Source organism: Ranitomeya imitator, chromosome 3 (genome assembly GCF_032444005.1).
Source record: "Ranitomeya imitator isolate aRanImi1 chromosome 3, aRanImi1.pri, whole genome shotgun sequence".
In the NCBI taxonomy this organism is placed as follows: Eukaryota; Metazoa; Chordata; class Amphibia; order Anura; family Dendrobatidae; genus Ranitomeya; species Ranitomeya imitator.
Window position 1 is genome coordinate 573,098,315 of NC_091284.1, and position 15,748 is coordinate 573,114,062.

Consider the following 15,748-nt stretch of genomic DNA (forward strand, 5'->3'; position numbering starts at 1 on the left):
GCTTTTGTTTTTTCATGGTTTATGGAAAACTAGCTGAAGAGCCCGGCGTTGCCTGGGCATAGTAAATATCTGTGGTTAGTTATAGCACCTCACTTCTCTAATTTTCCCATCACGCCAAGTCTAACCTCTATTGTTGGTAAAATATTTGAAGGGTTTCTGAGGGATGTTATTCTGGATTATCTCAATGAGAATAACTGTTTAACTCCATATCAGCATGGGTTTATGAGAAATCGCTCCTGTCAAACCAATCTAATCAGTTTTTATGAAGAGGTAAGCTATAGACTGGACCACGGTGAGTCATTGGACGTGGTATATCTCGATTTTTCCAAAGCGTTTGATACCGTGCCGCACAAGAGGTTGGTACACAAAATGAGAATGCTTGGTCTGGGGGAAAATGTGTGTAAATGGGTTAGTAACTGGCTTAGTGATAGAAAGCAGAGGGTGGTTATAAATGGTATAGTCTCTAACTGGGTCGCTGTGACCAGTGGGGTACCGCAGGGGTCAGTATTGGGACCTGTTCTCTTCAACATATTCATTAATGATCTGGTAGAAGGTTTACACAGTAAAATATCGATATTTGCAGATGATACAAAACTATGTAAAGCAGTTAATACAAGAGAAGATAGTATTCTGCTACAGATGGATCTGGATAAGTTGGAAACTTGGGCTGAAAGGTGGCAGATGAGGTTTAACAATGATAAATGTAAGGTTATACACATGGGAAGAGGGAATCAATATCACCATTACACACTGAACGGGAAACCACTGGGTAAATCTGACAGGGAGAAGGACTTGGGGATCCTAGTTAATGATAAACTTACCTGGAGCAGCCAGTGCCAGGCAGCAGCTGCCAAGGCAAACAGGATCATGGGGTGCATTAAAAGAGGTCTGGATACACATGATGAGAGCATTATACTGCCTCTGTACAAATCCCTAGTTAGACCGCACATGGAGTACTGTGTCCAGTTTTGGGCACCGGTGCTCAGGAAGGATATAATGGAACTAGAGAGAGTACAAAGGAGGGCAACAAAATTAATAAAGGGGATGGGAGAACTACAATACCCAGATAGATTAGCGAAATTAGGATTATTTAGTCTAGAAAAAAGACGACTGAGGGGCGATCTAATAACCATGTATAAGTATATAAGGGGACAATACAAATATCTCGCTGAGGATCTGTTTATACCAAGGAAGGTGACGGGCACAAGGGGGCATTCTTTGCGTCTGGAGGAGAGAAGGTTTTTCCACCAACATAGAAGAGGATTCTTTACTGTTAGGGCAGTGAGAATCTGGAATTGCTTGCCTGAGGAGGTGGTGATGGCGAACTCAGTCGAGGGGTTCAAGAGAGGCCTGGATGTCTTCCTGGAGCAGAACAATATTGTATCATACAATTATTAGGTTCTGTAGAAGGACGTAGATCTGGGTATTTATTATGATGGAATATAGGCTGAACTGGATGGACAAATGTCTTTTTTCGGCCTTACTAACTATGTTACTATGTTACGCCTCTCATTTTCCCAATCACATCTTTCATTTTCCCCCTCACATCTCTCATTTTCTCCCTCACACCTCTCATTTTCTCCCTCACTCATCTCATTCCCCCCCTAACACTTGTCATTTCAACCTCACATCTGTCATTTTCTGATCACTCCACTATTTTTCCTCACTTCTCTCATTTTGCACTCACACCTTTTCATTTTCACCCCATCACCTCAGTATATACATGTTTGTCATCTCCCTTATATATAGCTTTGCAAAAAAAAAAAAGAGCATGAACCGCACATCCCAAAATCATACGTTGATCTAAAGCCGCTAGGCAAAAATTAATATAACTGAATATGAGGTTTTCAGTTTAACATTCTGATCAGACTGTATGAAGCCCACTGCCACTTCACGGCAAACCTCGTAGTGGGTCCTATCGCCCTAACGGAGCGGAGCCGTGCGGCGCCCACCACCACAGCGGCCATGCACCAGCAGGGCGGACGGCCTGTTGCCCCACAGCACCCATGCTGCCAGACTGAGTCCCCAAGACTCCAGACCGCGCCGCCCCACCAGCACAAAGCCACAGCAACAATGGCCGCCACACAGCACCAACACCAAAATGAAAGGAGCACTTAAACTCACCTTCCTCCAGCTCTTCAGTGAGAGCAAAAATGGGCTAGACCCCTTACTTTGCAGTCTCCTGCTCATTAAAATCACCTGTGCCAAATGGGAGGAGTGCTGGTCCAAGAAGAAGACTAGAACATGCTTTGCAAAAAAAAAAAAAAAAGAGCATGAACCGCACATCCCAAAATCATACGTTGATCTAAAGCCGCTAGGCAAAAATTAATATAACTGAATATGAGGTTTTCAGTTTAACATTCTGATCAGACTGTATGAAGCCCACTGCCACTTCACGGCAAACCTCGTAGTGGGTCCTATCGCCCTAACGGAGCGGAGCCGTGCGGCGCCCACCACCACAGCGGCCATGCACCAGCAGGGCGGACGGCCTGTTGCCCCACAGCACCCATGCTGCCAGACTGAGTCCCCAAGACTCCAGACCGCGCCGCCCCACCAGCACAAAGCCACAGCAACAATGGCCGCCACACAGCACCAACACCAAAATGAAAGGAGCACTTAAACTCACCTTCCTCCAGCTCTTCAGTGAGAGCAAAAATGGGCTAGACCCCTTACTTTGCAGTCTCCTGCTCATTAAAATCACCTGTGCCAAATGGGAGGAGTGCTGGTCCAAGAAGAAGACTAGAACATGCTTTGCAAAAAAAAAAAAAGCATGAACCGCACATCCCAAAATCATACGTTGATCTAAAGCCGCTAGGCAAAAATTAATATAACTGAATATGAGGTTTTCAGTTTAACATTCTGATCAGACTGTATGAAGCCCACTGCCACTTCACGGCAAACCTCGTAGTGGGTCCTATCGCCCTAACGGAGCGGAGCCGTGCGGCGCCCACCACCACAGCGGCCATGCACCAGCAGGGCGGACGGCCTGTTGCCCCACAGCACCCATGCTGCCAGACTGAGTCCCCAAGACTCCAGACCGCGCCGCCCCACCAGCACAAAGCCACAGCAACAATGGCCGCCACACAGCACCAACACCAAAATGAAAGGAGCACTTAAACTCACCATCCTCCAGCTCTTCAGTGAGAGCAAAAATGGGCTAGACCCCTTACTTTGCAGTCTCCTGCTCATTAAAATCACCTGTGCCAAATGGGAGGAGTGCTGGTCCAAGAAGAAGACTAGAACATGCTTTGCAAAAAAAAAAAAGAGCATGAACCGCACATCCCAAAATCATACGTTGATCTAAAGCCGCTAGGCAAAAATTAATATAACTGAATATGAGGTTTTCAGTTTAACATTCTGATCAGACTGTATGAAGCCCACTGCCACTTCACGGCAAACCTCGTAGTGGGTCCTATCGCCCTAACGGAGCGGAGCCGTGCGGCGCCCACCACCACAGCGGCCATGCACCAGCAGGGCGGACGGCCTGTTGCCCCACAGCACCCATGCTGCCAGACTGAGTCCCCAAGACTCCAGACCGCGCCGCCCCACCAGCACAAAGCCACAGCAACAATGGCCGCCACACAGCACCAACACCAAAATGAAAGGAGCACTTAAACTCACCTTCCTCCAGCTCTTCAGTGAGAGCAAAAATGGGCTAGACCCCTTACTTTGCAGTCTCCTGCTCATTAAAATCACCTGTGCCAAATGGGAGGAGTGCTGGTCCAAGAAGAAGACTAGAACATGCTTTGCAAAAAAAAAAAGCATGAACCGCACATCCCAAAATCATACGTTGATCTAAAGCCTGGGGCAACAGGCCGTCTGCCCTGCTGGTGCATGGCTGCTGTGGTGGTGGGCGCCGCACGGCTCCGCTCCGTTAGGGCGATAGGACCCACTACGAGGTTTGCCGTGAAGTGGCAGTGGGCTTCATACAGTCTGATCAGAATGTTAAACTGAAAACCTCATATTCAGTTATATTAATTTTTGCCTAGCGGCTTTAGATCAACGTATGATTTTGGGATGTGCGGTTCATGCTCTTTTTTTTTTTTTTTTTTGCAAAGCATCCCTTATATATAGTATACATCTGTATGTCATCTCCTGTATATAGTATATACCTGTATGTCATCTCCCCTGTATATAGTATATACCTGCTGTGTGTCATCTCCCCTATATATAGTATATACCTGAATGTCATCTCCTTCTATATATAGTATATACCTGTATGTCATCTCCTCCTGTATATAGTATATACCTGTGTCATCTCCCCTGTATGTAGTATATATCTGAGTGTCATCTCCTCCTGCATATAGTATATACCTGCATGTCATCTTCTATATATAGCATATACCTGTATGTCACCTCCTCCTGTATATAGTATATACCTGTGTCATCTCCCCTGTATACAGTATATATCTGAGTGTCATCTCCTCCTGCATATAGTGTATACCTGCATGTCATCTTCTATATATAGCATATACCTGTATGTCATCTCCTCCTGTATATAGTATATACCTGTATGTCATCTCCTCCTGTATATATATGTACCTATATGTCATCTCCTCCTCTATATAGTATATACCTGTGTCATCTCTCCTGTATATAGTATATATCTGTGTGTCATCTCCCCTGTATATAGTATATACCTGTGTGTCATCTCCTCCTGTATTACACCTCGTTCACACGTTATTTGCTCAGTATTTTTACCTCAGTATTTGTAAGCTAAATTGGCAGCCTGATAAATCCCCAGCCAACAGGAAGCCCTCCCCCTGGCAGTATATATTAGCTCACACATACACATAATAGACAGGTCATGTGACTGACAGCTGCCGTATTTCCTATATGGTGCAATTGTTGTAGTTTGTCTGCTTATTAATCAGATTTTTATTTTTGAAGGATAATACCAGACTTGTGTGTGTTTTAGGGCGAGTTTCGTTTGTCAAGTTGTGCGTGTTGAGTTGCGTGTGGCGACATGCATGTAGCGACTTTTGTGAGATGAGTTTTGTGTAGCAACATGCGTGTAGCAACTTTTTGTGTGTCGAGTTACATGTGACAGGTTAGTGTAGCAAGTTGTGTGCAGCAAGTTTTGCGCATGGCGAGTTTTGCGCGTTGCGAGTATTATGTGTGGTGCCTTTTGAGTATGTGCAAGTTTTGTGTGAGGCAACTTTTGCATGTGTTGCAACTTTTGTGCATGTGGCAATTTTTACACGTGTGCAAGTTTTGCGTGTGGCGAGTTTTTCATGAGGAGAATTTTGCACTTGTGGCGAGTTTTGCAAGAGCCTAGTTTTTGCATGTGGCGAGTTCTGCGCGTGGCGAGTTTTGAGTGGCGACTTTTGTGTTTTGACTTTTATGTGGCGAGGTTGGTGTATTTGTGGTGAAATGTGTGCTGAGGGTAATACCGGTATGTGTTCAAGCACGTGGTAGTGTGTGGCGCATTTTGTGTGTGTTCATATCCCCGTGTGTGGTGAGTATCCCATGTCGAGGCCCCACCTTAGCAACTGTACGGTATATACTCTTTGGCGCCATCGCTCTCATTCTTTAAGTCCCCCTTGTTCACATCTGGCAGCTGTCAATTTGCCTCCTACACTTTTCCTTTCATTTTTTCCCATTATGTAGATAGGGGCAAAATTGTTTGGTGAATTGGAAAGCGCGGGGTTAAAATTTCACCTCACAACGTAGCCTATGACGCTCTCAGGGTCCAGACGTGTGACTGTGCAAAATTTTGTTGCTGTAGCTGCGACGCTTCCAACACTTTTCCTTTCACTTTTTTCCCCATTATGTAGATAGGGGCAAAATTGTTTGGTGAATTGGAACGCGCGGGGTTAAAATTTCGCCTCACAATATAGCCTATGACGCTCTCGGGGTCCAGACGTGTGACTGTGCAAAATTTTTTGGCTGTAGCTGCGACGGTGCAGATGCCAATCCCGGACATACACACACACACACACACACACACACACACACACACACACACACACACACACACACACACACACACACACACACACACATTCAGCTTTATATAGTAGATTTACTATTGTCTTCCTTTTGGCATCTCAAGTGGATACCACGTTATTACAGGATTTAGCCTACATTTAAAAAAAAAAAAAATAGGAAAAAGTTTAACCTGATTGTCCACGTAGGTTATTATTTGCATCTAAGTGACTGTTGTTGTAAGCGATCTTGTGTCAAGTACATGTAAGTATCACCACTAGGGTTGAGCGACTTTTACTTTTTTAGGGTCGAGTCAGGTTTCGCGAAACCCGACTATCTCTAAAGTCGAGTCGAGTGAAATCGGCCGATTATGGCGTAAAGTCGGGGATCGACCGAAACACGAAACCCAATGCAAAGTCAATGGGTTTTTTTTTTTTTTCTCTCTCTCTCTCTCTCTCTCTCGGCGACTTTTGAAAATGAACGATCCGTTTCGCTCAACCCTAATCACCACTAAGCTAAGCCTAGTGATTGGCTGCAGCAGTCATGTGAATATATGGTATATGATTGCTGCAGCAAAGAAAACACAGACCTACAAGGACAAGCGGTACTGGAGCAGCTGGAGAATTGAAAGGATTGCTTGTTTTTTAATAGTATTCTCATATTGCACTTTATATGGTTTTGGCATGCTAGATAAGCCATATTAGTTGATTAATTGCTGGAAATAGTTAATAAGTTGTGATTTTGGCACAAAGTGGGACTATCCATGCCTACAACAAAGCCAAAATTATTAGAAAAAAATCAATTCTCAGCTTCATTTACTGAAGAATTAGCTTTAACTAGTTTTCCATAAAGATTTTTTGCAGGACATAATTCCACGCTTTAGTTACTTTGGGAAATAACTAGTGTAGCCATACATGTATTTCTTAAACTGTTACTTCATTGCACCATTTAAAGCGGTTGTCAAGGCTTGAAGTTCAAGTCTGCAGGCACTGTATGTTACTGCAAACTTGTGAATCATCAAAATGTGCAATGGGTGCACTGTCAGGATTCTCTGGTGCTGGGAGCAGGCAGGGGCGAGTTACCACATGTATGCAATGTGCAAGCATGGGGTTACATGCTGAGTAGCCAAGCATGGTCTTAATAAAAAAGAATTGAGTGACTTCGGACACGTTTAGTTGGAATGTGGGCAGTAGTATGCAAATTACATACTGGCGCAGGGGCGGACATATCATTGGTGCAATCTGTGCGGCCGCACGTGGGCCCAAGAGGTAAGGGTGCCCATTTCTACCTCCAAGGCAGGTGCCATGTTGCATTTTTAGGAGCTCTTGGGCTACACAGGACCCATACATTATTCTTGCACAGGGGACCTTTTCTGTCTGTGTCACCCAGTGTACTGGCGGGCACATGTCCATATTATTCCGGCACTGGAGAGCCCTGAGAGCATGCAATGTTTGCACTTTGAGACTTAACAATTCTGTAGTTGCAAGCCTGGACAACCCCCTTAATGTAATAAAGTTGTTATCTTTTACTAAAAGCATTCAAAAATATTAATCAAACTGTAAGGAAAAAACATAATCTGCATATCTTTAACAACCACTAGTTATATCAAGTTACTTTTCCCAACTCTGATTCTACTAGTTTAAGTTTCATCTGAGGTCCTGTCCTTCTCTCTCAATTATTTCCATACTGTCTTACACTAAAATACATTTTTTATTTCAAGGGGTGGTCTGAGACTTTAACATTGGGGGTCTATCCTTAGGATAGGTAATCAATGTCTTACCGTTGGGGGTGCGACATCCAGTACCCTTGCCAATCACCTGTTTCCAGTGCCTGTGGTAGATGGATGCGCTCTGTCAGCTGTGTAGTAGCCACAGCTGGGTACTGCATATCCGTCACCTATTCAAATCAGTAGTGCTCAGATGTACAGTACATGGCTGGCCGTGGCCACTACTCCATTGACACTGTTGACATGAGAAACGGCTGATCCGCTGGGGTACTATATGTCTCGCACACCCACTAGTCAGACATTGATGACCTATACTAAAGATGGACCATCAATGTTAACGTCTTGGATAACCCCTAAAAAGCATGATAAACCCTATAAAGTTTTGGGTTTGTTTTAATAAAAAATGAGAAATATTGACATTTTCAGGCTGGTCATTGCATTTTTTCATTCAGAAAATCCACAAGTACAATAGCCACAATTAACAGACTCCGACCCTATTTTTTTTTTACTATAGCAACAGCGAAACGCGCGTCGGGGGGAAGAGACCCAGCTTCTATTGGCATTTTACCTGTGTGACCGACTGCATTTTGAGAGTGCACGCTATTTAATAGGTATTTCCATTACATATGTTGCAATTAAAGATAGGCATTCATGGTAATGATGAGTGGGAATATTCTTGCCCCAGTGTATTGTATCTTCTAATTTTTTTTTCTGCTGGGTGCAACTTTTTCAACATGTTTTCTTTTGGGTGCATTACTTTCCATCAATTCATTGATTTGGGAAATATCTTAATCTTAATGATATATGGCAATCTAGAGCTGTGTTCCGTCTGGGCAAGAGACACCCTTTTATTAAATATGTTGTTTTGTGTTATTGAAATAAATTAATAAACTAAATATTGTTTTTGTTTTTTGTGCAAAAGACACTTCTTCATCCTCTCAAGAGTTCCAATATTTTGGATGGTAATATGCTTTAGTGCTCAAGGAGTCTTAGGCTATGTTCACGTTTGCGTTGTGCGATGTTGCATCGGAGACGCAACGCACAACGCAAACAAAAACGCAACAAAACGCAGCGTTTTGCGACGCATGCGTCCTTTTTTGCTGAATTTTGGACGCAAAAAAAATGCAACTTGCTGCGTCCTCTGCGCCCTACGCTTGCGGCAAAAAAAACGCATGCGTCGCAAAACGCAGCACAACGCATGTCCATGCGCCCCCCCATGTTAAATATAGGGACGCATGCGTCGCCGCGGCTGCGCCCGACGCAACTCCGCAAAACGCTAATGTGAACGTAGCCTTACTCCTTTCTGAGATAGGGATTGTTTTTCAGTAGTCTATTATGTTTATCAAACTAGTAATCCTGCCTGTTCATTTACTATTTATCATCCTGTTTTTACCTAGATGGTGGTACTTAATAACCAATTGGACTAGATTTTGGATATATAACTATAGCTGGTAGACCGCCTATATTAGTACATATGAGGACTTGGTGTGCTCAGTGATTTCAGTGTTATCCTATATTTTACACTTTATAGATGTTTAAAATCAGCTGCAAGTGCATTATGCAAAATTAATGAATCTCACATTTTGTTTAGTTGATAGCATCTATTTCTCTTTTTCAGCTCACTGATCGAAAATTGCATAAGATCGTATAGCTAGTACTTTTATATTATTTCAGTAGTTAGTTTTTTTATGTTACAAATTGAAATATTGTGTTAAAATATTGTATTTGTTGACATGTCTCCATATTCTATCACTACACCAGAAGGTGTTAGCCTATACTTTAAAATGTTTATAAAGAATGCCAAGCAGAAAATAACCCTGATACCTCTTTACAGTAAGCTTACATAGGTGCATAGATGTTTGTCTTTAATTGGAACTGGGTAGAAATAGAATAACATTGTTGTTTCAAATATCTGCCTATCACAGAAGACAGGTGTGACTGAGATTTATATAATACTTTCCTTTTAAATTTTCAACTGGTTTATTAAAAAAGACTTTATAAACCAGTGCAAACAAGATAACAATGGTAGATATATTCAGTCTTCTTGACATAAACAAAAAGAATAATGTACTACAGATCTTGCAACTTTGGGAATCCACCCACACAGGAAAACTGGTTTCAGCTCTGTTTACCAAGAGCCCAGCTCTGGAAGTCAAGTCTCCCTCCAAAGTACACAGAACACTGAATGAGCCCAAAGGCTCCACATTTAGCTTCTAGACCACACCGTGGGTGGAGATGTGGTGAACAGACTCCCACCCACTCTTCAGCTGTTCACTAAAACCCAGCCCTTAACATGGCTGATTAACCCCTCTCAGCACTTAGTATGCTGGAGCATTTTTCCAAGTTCATATCACTGAGGCTAACATCCTGAGTGATGTATTTCTTTCCTCCAGTATTTTGCCAGTGACCGACCCTCTCACATACCCCCACCCCTATGCCCAAAGCCTGGGATTTTGGCACCTTCAGTCACTAAACACAGAAGTCTAGATAGGGCATGTGTGTTACCGTGTAGTTTCCTGGGCCTATTCTCCACATGGAGGCTGAAGTTCTGGAGCATTATAAACCACCTGGTCACCTGTGCATTCTTCCCCTTTCTTTCTCTCATCCTCTCAGGTGCATTGTCTGACTCTAGCCTGAACTTTCAGCCTAGCAGGTAGTACCTCAGAGTATCAATTGCCCATTTGATGGCTAAGCCTTTTTTTCTACTATAGCCTAATTCTTTTCACAAGAGGAGAGTTTCCTACTTAGGTATAGGATTGGATATTTCTCACCATTTATTTCCTGGGGCAACATGGCCCCCAATGCAACCTCTGAGATGTCTGTCTTGATCACAAACTCCTTACTGAAGTCAGGTGTGACAAAGACCATCTGTTTACACAGGGAAAGCTTCAATGCTCCGAACACCGTTTCCACTTTGGAAGACCACTTGGCTAAGGACATCTTTGTGCCCTTAAGGAGATTGGTCACGGGTGCTGCTATAATGGCGAAATTTGGGATAAATTTCGAATAATATCCAACAATTGCCAGAAATGCCCTAAACTGTTTATTGGAGATTTGTTATTTGCCAATTTTGAATTGCCTCTACTTTGTTCACTTGCTGTTTTATTTCGCTCCTTCTGACAATTATAGCCTAAGTATTTTGTCTCCTACTTCTCCATGGCGCTCTTCTTTGGGTTTATGGTAAACCCCGCCTTCTTCAGCACATCTAGTACTTCCTGGACCTTTTACAAATGACTTCCCCAATCTGGGCTGAAGATCCTTATATCCAGGTAATCTGCGGCATACTTCATAGGATGGTCTAGGATCCGGTCCATCGCCCTTTGTAAGGTGGCTACACTGCCTGCAGCCTGAAAGGCATTATGTTATATTGGAAGCATCCATCAGGTATAGAGAAAGCCATCTTCTACTTGGCACTTTGGGATAGTAGAATTTGCCAGTACCCTTTTGTTAGGTCAAGTGTGGTGATGTATCTGGCCTCTCAATGAGTTTATCAATTTGGGACATCGGATATGCATTGAACTTGGACACCTCATTCAGCTTCCTATTATCATTACAAAAAGTGCCATTCTCCATCGGGCTTAGGCACAAGTACAATTGGGCTGGACCAGTCACTCCGGAATGACGCCCATTCTCAACATTCTCATGGCAATAGGGAATTATGGAAATTAGTTACTGGAGCAGTTAGCTGATAGGTGAGACAGAACTGGCAATAGTTAACAATGTTTTGGTGACATCCAGGCCAGTAGAACCCACTCTTGGATTTTGTCTACTTCCATATGCCCACCCAAGACATGAGAATGGGTGCTAGGTCTAACACATTATGCCTATAGGGTCCCAGTACTAGCAGTACTCGATTACCTCCCCCTGCAGTTTAGTCCTGATTTATTGCAAAGAATGTAAACCTGGTGCTTGCCCCTGGCTCTTGAGCAACCCCATTTAGAACAGTAATATTATCAGATGCCACTTTTAAGGTAAGACCTCTCATTTGAGCAGTCCCAAAATTCCCCCTTCATCTCTTCTCATCACCAGCAAGGACACAAGGGGAATTCATCCACCTCCAACTGTGATGGGCATTCTTCTTGCTCAATCCAGTTCTTATCTGAGTAACTTGGCACCCCAGCCTTTCGCCTTAAATCCCAGAATAAGCTAAGGTCCCCCACATTATAATTGGGTGTATCAGGTCCTTGGCCACCCCGACCTCATGGGACTTGGTGTAACAGTTTGTTTCTATGGTTACTCGAGTGACAGGATAGTCTGTAGCATCCCCATGAAAACAGCGGATACCCACAATCCTTCCAGGGATCAAGTGGTGAGGGAGTGTGGCCCTTACAAGAGTCACTAGGATCCCAGTGTCCAAGAGTCCATAAGTCAGTGCTCCATTTATGGTCATGGGACATGTCTGCGGACCCTTCCCGGATTGACAGGCCACAGTGCAGGACAGATAAGCGTAAAACAAACCGCACCGACTTGGCTGCAGTCCATCAGTTCGGGGAACATGAGACAATAAGCGACTGTTCCCCAGACCCTTACACCTCCAACACATTAAGTCCTTAACCCCTGCTCTTGGCAGCCTGTCAGTGGGCCATTGGATGCCCCCCATTCATTGCTCTAGTATGCCTTTTTGAGAGTCAGTCACCTTTTTGGGTACCCCAGTACAGTGGGGTGATGATTCCTGGTTCCTTTAATGACTTCTTTACCACCTTCTACCTTTCTACTAGTCTCACCATTTTGCCTGCATTTCAAGGATCTTCCTGGGCAACCCAGGTCGGGGCCAGTCTATGAAATGCATGTATAAACTTGTCCATTACCATGCAATTGACCATCTGGGCTGGGGTGGAGAATTCTGGCTGCAACCATTTCTGAACAAGACGTATCAAGTCAAACATTTGGTAGCGGGGGTTTTTTCTCCAAATTACACACGGTGGTGGAGACAGACAAAATCACCCCCAAGCGTGCTAATATTTCTGTCTTTAGCTTGGCATGTTCCTTTGCATCCTATAAGGTGAGGTCATAATAAGCCTTTGGGGGCTCACTAGTTAAATAGGGTGCCAGCACCTCTGCCCACTCTGAGACCTTTTCAGATGTCACCAATAAATCTTCAACATCATCCCACTGAGTCATCTTTTGCATAGCACTTCTTCCGTAGGTGAGAGTTATCATCTGGACTTGGGGGTGGGGCGGTTTCTCTGCTGCTGACCCCTCCTGCCTGGAGTTTCATCTGCCATTGCTGTTCAGTCTATTGCATCAGGCGTTTATTTGTATCCTGCTAGGCTTGCTGGAGCTGCTGCTGGCTTTGTGTCAGGTGTTTGATCAGTTCCTCCATTTTGTCTGACTGCTTGAAACAGCAGTGACACAAAGCCAGCAGCAGCTCCAGCAAGCCTAGCAGGATGCAAATAAACGCCTGATGCAATAGATTGAACAGCAATGGCAGATGAAACTCCAGGCAGGAGAGGTCAGCAGGAGAGAAATTGCCCCACCCCCAAGTCCAGATGATAACTCTTTGTAGCCGCCTTCACCCAGGAAATGCAGCTTTTGTACACAGCTGTCACACTTGCTTCTAAGGGATCTTGCCCACACTTCTAACCACCATGTGTGGTAGATTGGCTCACTCAGCTGTTTACCAAGGTAGTCACAGGAATGCTGTGCATTTACATTTTCAACTGGTTTGTTAAAACAGGCTTCTGATCTGATATTCATGACTTGTTCTGAGGCTACATCATGTTTTGCTCAGACATCCCATTGAACCCTTTTCTTTGTCCTTTCCCAGCTCCATACACTGCAGCATTTCTCTTTTGAGAGGCCTATAACTCAGCTAAATTTTTCACCTCTTAGGGCAGTCTCACACGTCCAGATAATTCCGGTACCGGAATTATCCGTGTTCGTGTGCCGGTGCGTTTCTGTGGCACATCAGTGCGGCACACGTGTGCCGCCCGTGTGCCCACTGGGTACCACACGCACCGTACAGGAGACAGTGCTAAAGTTTAGCTCTGTCCCCTGCATCTGGTGCTGAAGCCGTGATTCATATCTTCCCTGCAGCAGCGTTTGCTGTAGAGAAGATATGAATAATCGTGTTTAAAATAAAGCTCCATGTGCCCACCCCCTGTGCGCCCCCCCGCTGTTATTAAAATACTCACCCGGCTCCCTCGCTGGCTGGCGCTGCTTCCTGTCCTGGCCGCACCTTCTACTGTATGAGCGGTCACGTGGGGCCGCTCATTTACAGTAATGAATATGCGGCTCCACCCCTATGGGACACATGGAGCTTTATTTTAAACACGATTCATATCTTCTCTACAGCAAACGCTGCTGCAGAGAAGATATGAATCGCGGCTTCAGCACCAGTGGGGGGGACAGCGCTTACAGTTGCGCTGTCTCCTGCACGGCACACGGACTGCACACGGACAACGTCGATGTGCGGTACGTGTTTTACACGGACCCATTGATTTTAATGGGTCCGTGTAATCCGTGCGCTCCCACGAACACTGACATGTCTCCGTGTTTGGCACACGGAGACACGGTCCGCAAAAAATCAATGACATCTGCACAGATGCATTGATTTTAATGTGTCTACGTGTGTCAGTGGCTCCTGTACGTGAGGAAACTGTCACCTCACGTACCGGAGCCACTGACGTGTGAAACCGGCCTGATACAGTCATTGTATAAACTGTGTGTTAGGGCTGGCGGAACGTACCGAATAAATATAAAGATAGTAATAAGGTGTGTTCGCAGCCCGGGGTCCACCGTGCAGAGATGGAACCTGCTGCTTGGTAATGGCGGCACTATATGGCGGTACTACGCAAGAATAAACACGGGTTCCGTCACCTGGTATGAACTGATGTGAACTCTGTTGCTTCACAGAGTCTCAGGGGAAACAAAGGAAATGCTTTGCCCTGTTAGCAGTCATGATCAGTGGGATCCCTGAAATTCACCCCCACTATGCTGGTGATTGATCTCGCTCTGACCCTCGGTGGCTTTTGAGCCCATGCCTGAGGACGCCCTGAGTCAGATGCTGAGATCAAGCGGGAGTTCCCACCCTACACTGACCGGTTGTCAGGGCTAATTAAAGATTTACCGCACAAAGTGCGTACAGCGCCGCACTGGCAGACGCCACTAACCACCCTAACTAGGGCTAGGAAAGCACACTAGTTGCACATGGCACCGCACTGGCGGTCGCAGCAAATTGATGCAGAAAACTCGTGCCTGGTGCTGGATGGCACAATCTGGTGCTCTGTAGCTCAATCACTCAAGTACATTCAACAATACTAGGAATGGGTATGATTCGGAGATTTCTACAGATTCAAGCATAGATCCACACACAGACGATTACAGATTTATACTAGCGCATGGCCGAGCGGCCATGCAAGCCTTTTATAGATGTAGCCTTCCAGGACCTTCCTAGTGGTCCAATCGGAGCCGCTACAGGACCTGAGCATGTGACCTCCGACCTCCAATGAGAGGTCATCTCACTGGCATGCTCAGTAGATGAAAAGCAGGACTTAGTCCCTGGAACATCTGCTCGCCGCTGATCAATGCTGGTTACAAAGGCTGAACCTGGGGCGGCAGCTGTAACCAGCCGCACAGTATCAGCTTGAACCAGACCCTGGGACCAACGTCTCTGCTGTGCAGACTCCACTGCGGCTGGGGAAGAATGGGAGACTGCAGAGGACATAGTTCGAGATTACTCCTGTGTAGCAGCGGGAACTCGACACCTAACACTGTGTTCTAAATTATTATGCACACTAGAATTAAGTTTAATAAAAATGTAATATTTGTTTTTCAAATAAACTCATGGATGGTATTGTGTCTCAGGGATCTTTGGATCACTGAAATTATTCTCAAACACTCAAATTACTTTGGCAGGTGAACCCAATTAAAGGAAAATACTTAACGAGGACGTTCCACATTATTAAGCAGGCCACAGGTTTCAAGCAATATGGGAAAGAAAAAGGATCTCTCTGCTGCCGAAAGGCATCAAATAGTGAAATTCTTTCGACAAGGTATGAAAACATTGGATATTTCACGACAACGTAAGCATGCTCATCGTACTGTGAAGAAATTTATGGCTGACACAGAACATAGACAATTTTGTGCATATAA

The 15,748-nt window shown here is 44.7% G+C and overlaps 1 protein-coding gene across 1 annotated transcript in view; it reads left to right on the plus strand.

Moving 5' to 3' along the window:
- The window catches only part of CLYBL (citramalyl-CoA lyase), a 552,948-nt gene that overhangs the window by 170,209 nt on the left and 366,991 nt on the right, over window positions 1-15,748 (plus strand). The gene's annotated exons all lie outside the window — the stretch shown is intronic.